Consider the following 11,680-nt stretch of genomic DNA (forward strand, 5'->3'; position numbering starts at 1 on the left):
AGCATCTGACGTTCTTTCGGAAAATCTTTAACCTGTGTAATTTTAAAGCTTAAGTCGTTTTGATATAAAATCATGACGACCAGTGTTGGGTGTAACTAGTTACTAAGTAATTAGTTAGTGTAATTTAATTACTTTTCCCTTGAAAAAGTAAAGTAAGGGATTGCTCTTATTTTTTCTGTAATTTAATTAGTTACTTCTGATGTAATTAAACTAAATACTTTGTGTAATATGTGTGTGCAATAGTGGAATTGACATCAAAATTCAAAATCTAACTTTAAAATCTGTGCTTTAATGTATAATTCTCACATTTGTAATATTTTGGTGAGTTAATAAGAGTACTTTATGTAGTTTAATATTATTTGGTTGAATTAATTAAATAAGCCCTTTCATCCTTGAATCACTTAACTAATCAAGGTCGATATAGGATATAGAAAGTAATGAGTAATAAGTAACTAAATACTTTTTGGAGAGAGTAATTTGTACAGTAATCTAATTACACTATTGAATATGTAATTAGTAACTAGTAATTAATTACTTTTTCAGAGTAACACGACACAAAATGGTCTACAGCACTTCATTACTGTAAGATGTACTATAAGTAACGTTGTTCCAGAACCACTTCCTGTTTCAGTTTTTTTAAACACTACACAAACAAGATACAACCAACACAATATTTAATTAAAATGTTAAATGAACGTCTTTAGAACGTAATAATGTAAAATAAAAAGCGAAACCGGAAGTGCTTCCTGAACAGTGTTTGTCTTGCAAAATATTATTAGTATGAACAATATGTGCAAAAAAGCATTAAAAAAACATTGTGAAAAGCTCAGACTCTAATTTCTGTATTGGTTGCCTAAAAAAGTACAATATGATAAGGTACGATGTGTTTTAATCCACAATGCATGAGGTTCATTGTTTTGATTGCTGGTTCATTGTTTTCCTCATTTTCGCTCCATAAATCAGTGGAATGCTATTTGGCAGATCATGCCGGTTATGTGATACATAAATGTAAACACTTCCATCTCTGAATATTCACTGCATCAGCGTGTTTGTTTTTCAGTTTGACCATGTTTCAGATAAGCAGAACATGGACAAGTAAAGCTTCGTACAGAAAACTCTGGTAATGACAGTGGCATGAGGTGCCGGGGAATATATGGCAGCGTTTGCGGTAGGGGCTGTCCTCTCCTGCAGTGCAGCTAACACGCTGCTTAGGTGGGGGTTTGTTTAGTTAAGACTGATGTGGAGACATCCTCACCTCCAGCCAACCACACGCACTCCTCATTAGGCCTTCGTTCTCCCATCTTTGCCAAGTTGAAATACACCGCCAACTCCAATGTGCACCACCCAATCTGAATTTCTCTCTGTCTTGCTTGCTTTCAAAGCTGTCAGGTGTGCTTACAATTTCCTTCAGCCCTTTAAAGACTGCCTAAACGAGTTAGAAAATGGTTTATTAGATGTGAATTAAAACAAAACACTGCATCAAAATCTTGTCCCTGCACTTTATGTATCTTCAACGATCTTAAAACGTCCTTGGAAAAAAGCGTAAACGTCCTGAGGGGCGGCCATCCTATACATCCAGTTTTTCGTCGCTTAAAGCAAATAATATTAGCATTCTACCCGGCATCTGTGTAACACGGCTTTACTTTGAATGCTACAAAAGTTGACTGGATAAAAGGATAGATTTCTTTCTTGTTCCGTGCGAAAGAAGCGTGAGAGTTCGGCTTGTAGCCAGAGGATGTTGAAGAGCGTCTCTGAGGGGTTCTGTCGTTTCCGCAGTTCCCCTCTGGTTGTCTTTACCGATTTCCAAAGTAAAGTACAGGGGGTACCTTCTCTCTTCTCAGCCCATCATGAAGACCAGGTTACAGCGAGCGGCCTACGCCAGAGAATCCATTGCAAATGACTAATGTTGGGGGAAAAAGTGATATGCCTTAGAGGATGAGCAAGAGAAGAGAGGATGTGGAGTGATGACAGGCGAATTGAAGGAAGTGGCATGATGGCTTAGTGAACTGGAAAAGTGCGAGGACTGATCCGGCATATTAGAGTTTGATCTGGTTCGGGATCTGAGCTTACACTGATCTAAAAGCTCGTCAAGAGATTCACGGCAGGCTGTGGGTGTGCATAGTTAATACTTTTTGTGTGCGTATGTGAGATGGCGAGAAGATGAGGGATGTTGAAATGAAATCCTGGCACGCTAAAAAGCATTCAGGACCGTGGTTTAATGAAAGGTAATTTAGTCGATTGCGACTGGGTAAAGCGTAGAAAACCTGTGAAGAACATGTTGAGTCAAATTTCAGCTTGTGAGCAAAATATTTCTTTAGAATGAGATAAATGAAGCCTATCCGTATTTATGCAGTGTTTTGCATAGTGACATTGTTACCGTGAAAATAAGGCTTTTATGTAGAAAAACTGTAGAGTGTGGTACAGTAGTAGTATTCGCTGTACTCGCTATGAAAGTTTGATCACAGTAATGAGAATCTAATGACAGTAACCATTACAAAATAATGGAGGAAATGTGAGGATGATTATGGAAATGAGAAATCAAAGGATTTTGGTGGGGAGTACATGTGCTTAATTGTCATGAAAAAAGAAAAATCTTTTTCTAAATGATCTTGACATGTTTTTGTGAGATTTACAAAATCATGGATGGAGACTGTGGTCGTACGAGTTGGAGGGCTTGTTGCATGGATACAATAAATGTCACAGTTGTTTATTTACCTTTTCTGCTCTCTAAAGCCATGAGAGCTGAATTTAACGCAACAAGTTAATTTATAATAATGACAAGTATTTCATTATTATCCTCCTCTACAGCTTCAACACATGTCAGTTTGATAAACAGTCATTTGAAAGCACTGGCAGGTATTGTGTTTGACATTCAGTACAGATGTTGAAAGGCGGTAGATCAATGCTCTCTCCATTCTCTTTGATCTGGTGGAAACGGTTCTGTTCTTTTTTCAATGCGGGGGAAATCATCTCTAAAAGACGTTTCTGAAGTGGACAGACCAGGCACTGACCTTCAGATTTGTTTATAGCACTTATGTACCAGTTGTGCTGGAAAAACGACATTCGGACTACCAATTGTGACAACCTTTGTACTTCAAACGGAGAAAAAGTCTAGAACATGCGTTATAAATTCCCAAAGTTGTGCATGAATAACGTCATGAACTCATAGAAATCTTTATAATGATGGGTCTGTAAGAACAACTGAATGCAGGGATGTAGCGGCACATTGTGCCGGCATGTGAAATCCCCCTCTTTAGTCTTTTGTCTTGTTATATTCCTTTGTGCCACCACAGTGAATGACTGGTGCTGATTATGCAAATCAGCCAGAGGAAAGAATCATGGGTAATTATCGCAGTCGTGGATAGGCTGGGGGAAAAGACTTTTCCATTTGCCATAGAGATGCTGCAGGACAGAAATGCTCACAGCTTTCCAGCAGTCACAGATTTAGAGTTCTGGATGCTGTAATAAGTCCCTTTTATGCATTGATATATTTCTGGCCCTTATCTAACTAATCAATATAAATCCATTCGCTCATTTAAAAGAACATGGTGTTGTCAGTTTCCCCAGCTTGTTTCTTTGCTTTATGCCTAATGAAGCAATAATAAACCGAAAGCAGTTATTTGATTTTTGCTTTTGATATCCTTATTCATGCAACAATATGCCTCGAAAGGCAATGCTTTAGAGTAATTTTACTACGGTTGATGTGTTCCCACACTGTAAACTGTCAATCAGCCTTAAATGTTTAAGTTAAATTAAGTTGGCTTTACTGACTTATAAACGTTAAAATTGGTTGAAGTAGATTAAGTTATACAAAATGCAACTAGAATTTTGAATCAGTTTAATATCATTAAAATACAAGTGACTTGTATAAAGCTAATTTGATTTAACTTTAAGGCGGATTTTGTATTGAAATTAAATTAAGTCACTTGAATTTAAATTATAGTAAAATGACTGGAAAATTTGGTTGCATTTTGTATATCTGATGAAATGTTGAAATTAAACGATAAGCCACGAAAGTCTATGGGTTACAGTAATTTTGCTATGGTTGTGGTGGTCCTACACTGTTTCACATGTTAAATCAAATGTGGCTTTAAGTCAATTGAATTAATATTATATTAAACTGACTTAAAATATTTAAATTGGTTAAACTTGATTTTTATTTTGTAAGTTACACTGAATGCAACTAGATTTTTTTTTAATTGGTAAAGCTAATTTGATGTCACTTAAAAATTTAAGGCTGCTTTTGAATTCAAAGTTGAAATGTGTGTTAATTCAATGTGAACTAAAGCAATGTGATAAAATACAGATGTTTGATAGTAAAAGTAAAAACTAAATTAATTATCATAACTAAATCACTTTTGGCAGCTGATATTCTTAGCCAAGAAGCGTAGCGGGTTCGTGTGGAATTTTTTCTCCCCAATTTTTTTTTGTAATCCAAATACAAAGAATGAGAGTAGAATTTGGTTCATAACAGATTATTGTTTGTTCTCTAAAATATTATGCACTGTTCTAGAGGAACTGAACACAATAATAGTAATAATAAAAGTAAAATTTGGAAATTTGAGTCCTAAACAATCTTCCAGGCAAGTTGTCGAGGCTAAAGCTCAGATATCACGTCTAGGTGTTGACAGAAAGACTGCCAACCTAGATCATTATCTAGAGTCACTGATGGATGTCTCGCTGCTCACAGAGAAATATCTGCATCCCGCTGCGAGGCTAATACTGAGACTTTGAACAAACCAGATCCAAACAGCTCAAAACTCGGGGCCAGTACATGTGTCTCTTTCTCTCTCTCTCTTCGGAGAATCCATGTTCTTGAAGACAGTTTGTGTGTAAACTACTGTAATACGGGTCAATACGGATCAACCTATACTGCTGCTAAATTGGAACCTCTTGAAATTGTCTTCTCCCCTCTGTATTTAGCTCCACTGCAGAGTTGACGCTCCGCGCACCTAACCGATCATTGACTGTCGGGCTCATACTATCTCGGAGTGCTGCCGGAAATTAAACCTTTTTTTTTGTGTGCCCTGTTAAAGTTTGGTTTAAAAATATCCCCATTGTTCTTGCAAACAATGGGCGAAGATTTGAGCTCGGTGACGATGGCGTGCTCCTTCCGAAAACCACACATGCGGACCTCTCCGGAGAACACGATGGCATAAATCATGTCCTGAAATGCAGCTCCCTCAAGAAAATAAAAGTGCATTTGTCGGTGCAGTCAGCAGAGTTCACGGGCAGGTGGCCAGAATGTTGCGTCTGATCGCATATCAAATGGGATTATGACATTCTGCGTTCCTCGGCGTTGCATTGTTAATTGAATTGCGTGTCCCTCTTAATGCAATAATCTCTTGAAGATCCACAGCATAATGTTGGAATCAATGGCAATAAATTAGCCGCTTTCTTTTTGCTGGAGCAACACCAGAATTAAGACGTTTGTGAGCGATGGTGATTACGACACAGGCGGTGACGCTTACATTATGCCATGTGGGAGATAACACCCTCGCTCACCGAGGCCTTGGGTAAAGCATGCGAGAGATAGATATGAATCATTTGTGAGTCACGGGACTGTTAAAATGGTGAAACGCCGGCTGCCGCCCATGTGACACTGCCTGGTTTTTAGAGCGGGACCCGCTCCGCGGGGAACCTTTTACACGCTGACAGGCAAATGAAAGGTTGGCTGAGGCTCTTTGCCCATTAACGTCATGTCTAAAAGCAGATTGTGTTGCAGGCGCAATTATACCGCACTGATTCTCAAACAGCATGTTTAGCTATCATTAATCCATCAGCAACAGAAATTCAACCGGACAGCTGCGTTTACAGAAGCCCTAGTGTTGTCAGTTGTACAAACAGGCGCTTGCTCTCATCATTTTGTGTTCTTGTATTATATTCACACAGAACTTGTTTTTCGCGTTTTATTGTGTGAGGAGGATGTGTGAAAATTGACATTGAATGCAGAACGTGACTGAATGCGATACGTTTTCACAAGGTGTGTGTGAATGAACAGCAGCGGTTTCCTGCCATTTCAAATGAAAGCGGTTTCCTTGCAATTTGTCAATCTCAACAAGCACTAGCAAGCCTTTTCAAAGCTGTTGGTCGTCTAGTCAACTGCCAAACAACCCCACAGAAAAATGGCATTCATGTCATTTGCATCATCAATGTTTCGCTGTTGTATTATTTTTGGCATTTCTTTGGGCAGCCGTTCAACCAAAATGTATATTCTTAAGTGACTGACTTGATCTTCCAATCTGATGCATGAGGAGATTGCATCAGACATTATGTGACCTTTCATGGAAATCCTTTTACTGTAACATTCAGATCTAAATCTGACATTGTGACATCAGATAGGCCTAGATGAGACTAAGTACCAATGTAAGTACACGTGTGTTTTATGAAACGACCCAATGTAAGGCATCTTTATACTGCAAAGGCAACATAAAAACCAAATCTGAAGACCGCACACAATTTACACCGACTGTTTGACGCTGCTCTTAAGTGGCATAAATGCATTTGCAGAAATAAAAATTGAGAGAAACAATGCTTGGAAAATAGTTAATAAAATTAATGTTTGCACAAGGTAATAAATAACAAAAACATGAATAAATAAAATTAGAATAAACAAATCTGTGCGGCAGAATTGTTTCCCTGAGGACTTCTAATTTTTAGTTTGTTTTTATATATTTATATAGATTTTATATTATAATATTTTATTTTACTGTAATTTTATAACTCGTTATGTCTACCCTCTCTCTGGCCCTGGGAGTTAAACAGCCTTTTTTTGCTGGGCAGCAGCACTTTGGATATGGTTTTGTTTTTCAGTTTTTGTGCCCCTGGCATCGATGCCTTTATGCAGCTCGGTTTCAGCAAACGTTCTTTCCCTTTTGGGAAGGAAGTTTTGAGTTCTGAAAGTACGTTTCCATAGTACAATGAACACTTCTCTCAAAAGGTTTGGAAAATTGAATTCCTCGTGATATAACCCGTTTTAAACTTCTCAGTTGCACATTCACTGTTGTTTATAAAGAATGATGGAACTGCTATCGAGAGTACACAAAAATACCCTTTTTTCCAGAGGGGTATTTTCAGCCGATGGGCTTTTATCAGGCCACTTTCAGTGTGTGTGTGTGTGTGTGTGTGTGTGTGTGTGTGTGTGTGTGTGTGTGTGTGTGCGTGCGTGTGTGTGTGTGTGTGTACCACATTATTCCTTCAAAGTTTGCGACTGTATTTCGCAATATGGACAGCAAAGTTTTTAGCGTAGAAACAAAAACTACTAAAGATGAACACAAAGCATGTGTGACGGGTTTTGTCATTTAATTAAATTGGTCCTTAACAAGTTTCTTATCCTCCATTAAAAATGTTTTCCAGGCCTTGGAGAACAATGCGGGAATCCATGAGAAACGGTGACTGCAGAATGCGTTCTTTTCATCCGGTTTGACTGTACAAATGGACCTCATTGTCAACAGAGAAATTTGATTTTCTGCCATGCGCCAGTCTTGCACAAACTCGTCTCTGGGGTCTGATGCCACATGCCGAACCTTATCAACAGTACTCAGGGTGTGAGATTGAGCTCCGGCGCATAAACCATAGGGGTACTGGATTCAGAAATATGCCATAATCCCTCTAGAGATCCATCTCTTGTTCCTTCGTCTCATACCGACTATCGTCAGTTGGAGGAAAAAATGTTAAGATTCATCCCGAGCGCAGCTTTTTGAGTGTGTAATTTGCTCCTTTATCTTCTGCTCGGAGTCGGCCTCTAAAATGAAGTCATTATCATCATTCGTAGCCAAGCCGAGGCTTGGTGGGAAAGACATCCTTCGTGGAGTCTTAAAGAGGCTTCCGAGTGAGAAGGGTAAAACACACATGAGCTGAATCCTCCTCCCTGCTGAGGTTCTGCTAAGCCGTTACTGGGAATGTTGAAGTGTTCATGTTCTTTAGTATGCTGTTATCAAAGTGAAAATGGAAATACTCCTTACTTATTGCTGCAGGATATACAGTTGCATGTATAGACCACTTTGCAAGAAACTTGCGAAGTGGTCTATGCTGCAATGTTTAAACCTCCGAAAGGAAATTAATTTATAATTAACTTTTTTCCGGACATATGCACATATTTTATACCAGCTGGTTTTAGGGCTGTCACAATAATAGATTTTCACTTCACGGTTATCATGGTCAGAATTTGCGCTTGCGCTATCATCACGATCTCTATTTGGATGGGTTTTTTTTAATGAACGAAAATAATATAGCCTGTTTCCTTCCCACGGAGAAGAATGGCATTCTGGTTACTTATAGTTCAGTGACAGCAGGGGCCAGAGTAAGATACTCCACAGAGAGACAGCAGGAGGTGTGGACTGCCTCATTTACCGCAACCCGAGAAAATCACGTGACGTATATCCGCCGTGATAGACAACAAAGAACATGCCTTGAATTTGCACAGGAGCTACACAATGTGCTGTGTGTAATGGTCTGTGTGTGCATGAGGCATCGTGAGTTTATTTTTTAAATAAGCTGATTATCATGTAGCGTAATCCTGCGAGTCTTACCTCATTTCACCTGTGAAGCAAACGTAAATAATGGATGTTTGGAGTGGGTTGGTGAGAGCGTGAGATCGAGCGGCGAGTTGGAGGGTTTTCCCAGCACGCGCTGAAAACGCATCATCTCGGCAGGGATGGATAGGCTATAGGAAGCATCGGGAGGTCTTCCCCGTGGGCCGGGCTGTTGTTGAAGCCGGGTTAAAGGTGCAAAACAAATAAACAATTTTAAGTGAGGATAAAGTTCTGCATCCTCAGGTCGGTCTTTTTAAGCCACAATGATGGATCCTGAAGCAGGTTTTTGCAGCTCTCCGTGATGCCATGGTTTAGCATTCTAAGTGACTCCCGATCCCCCCAGCTGCATCCCGCCTCTATTACTGTCTGTGTGGCCTTGACAAAAATCTCAACCTGCTGGAAGCCAAAACTGCGGAGAGATTATTTACAGTAAAGGGATAATTCACCCGGAAAGCCTGTCAATTGTATAAACTTGTATGTGACTCTCTTCTCATGTATATGACACAAAAGATATTTTGAGAAACGTCTTAGTGATTTGTGTTCATTCAATGGAAGTCGATGGGGGCCAGTGTTGTTTGGTTACCAGCATTCTTTCGAAATATCATCTTTTGTGTTCTGCAGAAGAAAAAAGTCATACAGATTTGTAATGGCATGAGGGGGAATTCCTAATGAATTTTTGTGTGAACCTCACACCACTGGCACATAGTATCAATGAGCCCTGTAAGTTCCAATTCTTTGCATTTGAAAACTGTTATTGAATGCCGTCTGTTGACTTATCGTGTCATGAAGTTGTGCTGCTTATGTCCGCTTAGGACAAAATAAAATGCAGGTAATATTGTCAACTTATGCAAATAAACTCGCTAGCTGTATTATTATGTGATAGCTTTTCAGGTGTTAGATTATGCTGGGGTTGTTTTCTGCTTGCATGTGGACTTGAGGTATGAACCGTGTGTCTCCTGCTCTCTTGGTAACGTGTATAGCTCATATCATTACTTGGAAAATTGCTTATTTGCGGGGGTCCACTTGTGTACCGGTAATTGACTGTACCTGTAAATTCTGCGAGATGTTATTACCGTGGAAAGAAACGTGACGAAAATGCATATATGTTGATCTAAAAAACACCAGTTTGATTAAAAAGATGAAAAATGATGATTGTGTTACAGGCCGATTCCTCCAGGTTTTCTATTTTTTTGACAGAATACATCACATCTGTGTACCGCGGCTGAGGCGCTAATACGGCGTGCAAATTTCCAAATGAGCGCGGGGTACAGTGTGCATCTGGCCCAGATTCACGCTGGGATACTTATCCTGTCAGAAATGGGAATAGAAAACCATTGTTTTCCGATGTAGCGATAATTCAATCTGGTTTTGTTCTCTTTCCTCTCGTTACCATCAGTGAATTGAGCTTTCGTCCGATATGGGTCATACGAAGACTTCATCATCCCAGAGGCGCACTATACATGTACATCCCACAGAAACATGTTTTCCTCGAAATGTCAGCACTATGAATAATAGTGCCATTGCAAAAACATGCATTTCAATTGGGGTTTAAAAATACACCGCTATAAGAGATGCTTGGCCGCTTTTTTAAACAGCATGATGCATTTCAACATCATTAATAGCTTTAGTTTGCAATCAAACTTTGCGGATGTTCCTTACAGGTGCGGGCCACAGAGAAACAACAGCGAAACCCGCCCTAATGCACGTATAGTAATCATGGTTGTAATTATGTTGATTGAGCATGAATTACCTTTGTAAGAACCCGTCCGCACATGCAGAACACACTTTACTATTCACAGTTGATGAAAACACATGTTTGCATAAACAGAACACCAACTGAACTAATGGAAAACCACTCGGGAGATGTTACACTTTCATTTCTGGGATATTGCTTAGTGTTGTTTTTGTGCATTGTTTTACTGAAGCCTAAGATTCAGTTCATTTGTCTCTCCGGCCCTCTAAATGAAGATTAATGTCATGCCGGGCATCTAATGAGCACCATAACGCTGCTCTCGTACCGCTGCGGCCGCAAAACATTCAAACACACAATTATTGCCTTCAGTTTCAGCAATTAAGCCTTGAACTGCACATTTTAACGGATAAATAAGTCATTATTAAGGCACTTAATTATATAACAAAATCAACATGAATGTATGCGGTTGCAAGTCACGTTTGAGAGCAAACAGGTGATTATGATCATGAATGTCATGACGTGCTTGAATTTTTTTAATTGCTTTCTTTTGTACAATGACCTTCAATGAAAATTAACTGTTGCACTTGAGACAAAATGTCACCCGTCATTTTTGGCCTAAAAAAATCTAATTTTACAAATAGCTTTAACAAAATGCACAAGTCACAGTTCATTTTAATTAGTTTTGCATTGGTCTGTGTTTTGAAAGATCTGAATGTTTGAAATTTAAGTGCGAAACATTTGTCAATGGTTGCAGGCTGCAATTTTGCTAACAAACGTTTTGGTTTTGGGGAACGTTGTTTTGAAAACTATGGAGATGGTCATTACCATCATGCAGAACATCTCCTTTATTCACGGTTTGTTCCATTATATTGGAGATTCTGCAACACAATATTATCACTTTTAATCGAGTGATTTGCTTTAATTACATGTTGCCATGGATTTGCCAAGCTCTGCACTTAGTTAGATTGAAAAACTCTCAGGTATTGTTCATGATGTACTTTTGTGAACTAAAATGTTAAAAGTATGTTCAAAGTACAACACAAAGCCTATTAATTTTTTAATGGTATAGAGTTTAAAGTGTACCGTGTGACAGAAATAACTCAGAAACGCATTTCAAAGATGCTAATGGTTATTTCTCCTGGATGAATTTATGTAAAGTTCCCTGCACAATCGTTGTTGTAAGGTTTTAGATCAATTGAGTGTAAGATGGAATGCAATTGACTCATTAGCGGTAAAATTGAAGGCTGCTCCCCTGATGTACCAGGTGAAAAGTGTATTATAAATGTATTTACAGTGCTTCATTTTCACACACTAATTTTGTATTTAATATACAGCAAATGAGTCTTTAATAGTTTTTAGAAATAAACTTAAGATCCAAGTGTACTCAACTATTTTGAGACGCCTTAAAATATTAAATATTATTCATGTACTAATTCAAGTATATTAAGTACAA

Source organism: Triplophysa rosa, linkage group LG24, assembly GCF_024868665.1.
Source record: "Triplophysa rosa linkage group LG24, Trosa_1v2, whole genome shotgun sequence".
Taxonomy (NCBI): Eukaryota; Metazoa; Chordata; class Actinopteri; order Cypriniformes; family Nemacheilidae; genus Triplophysa; species Triplophysa rosa.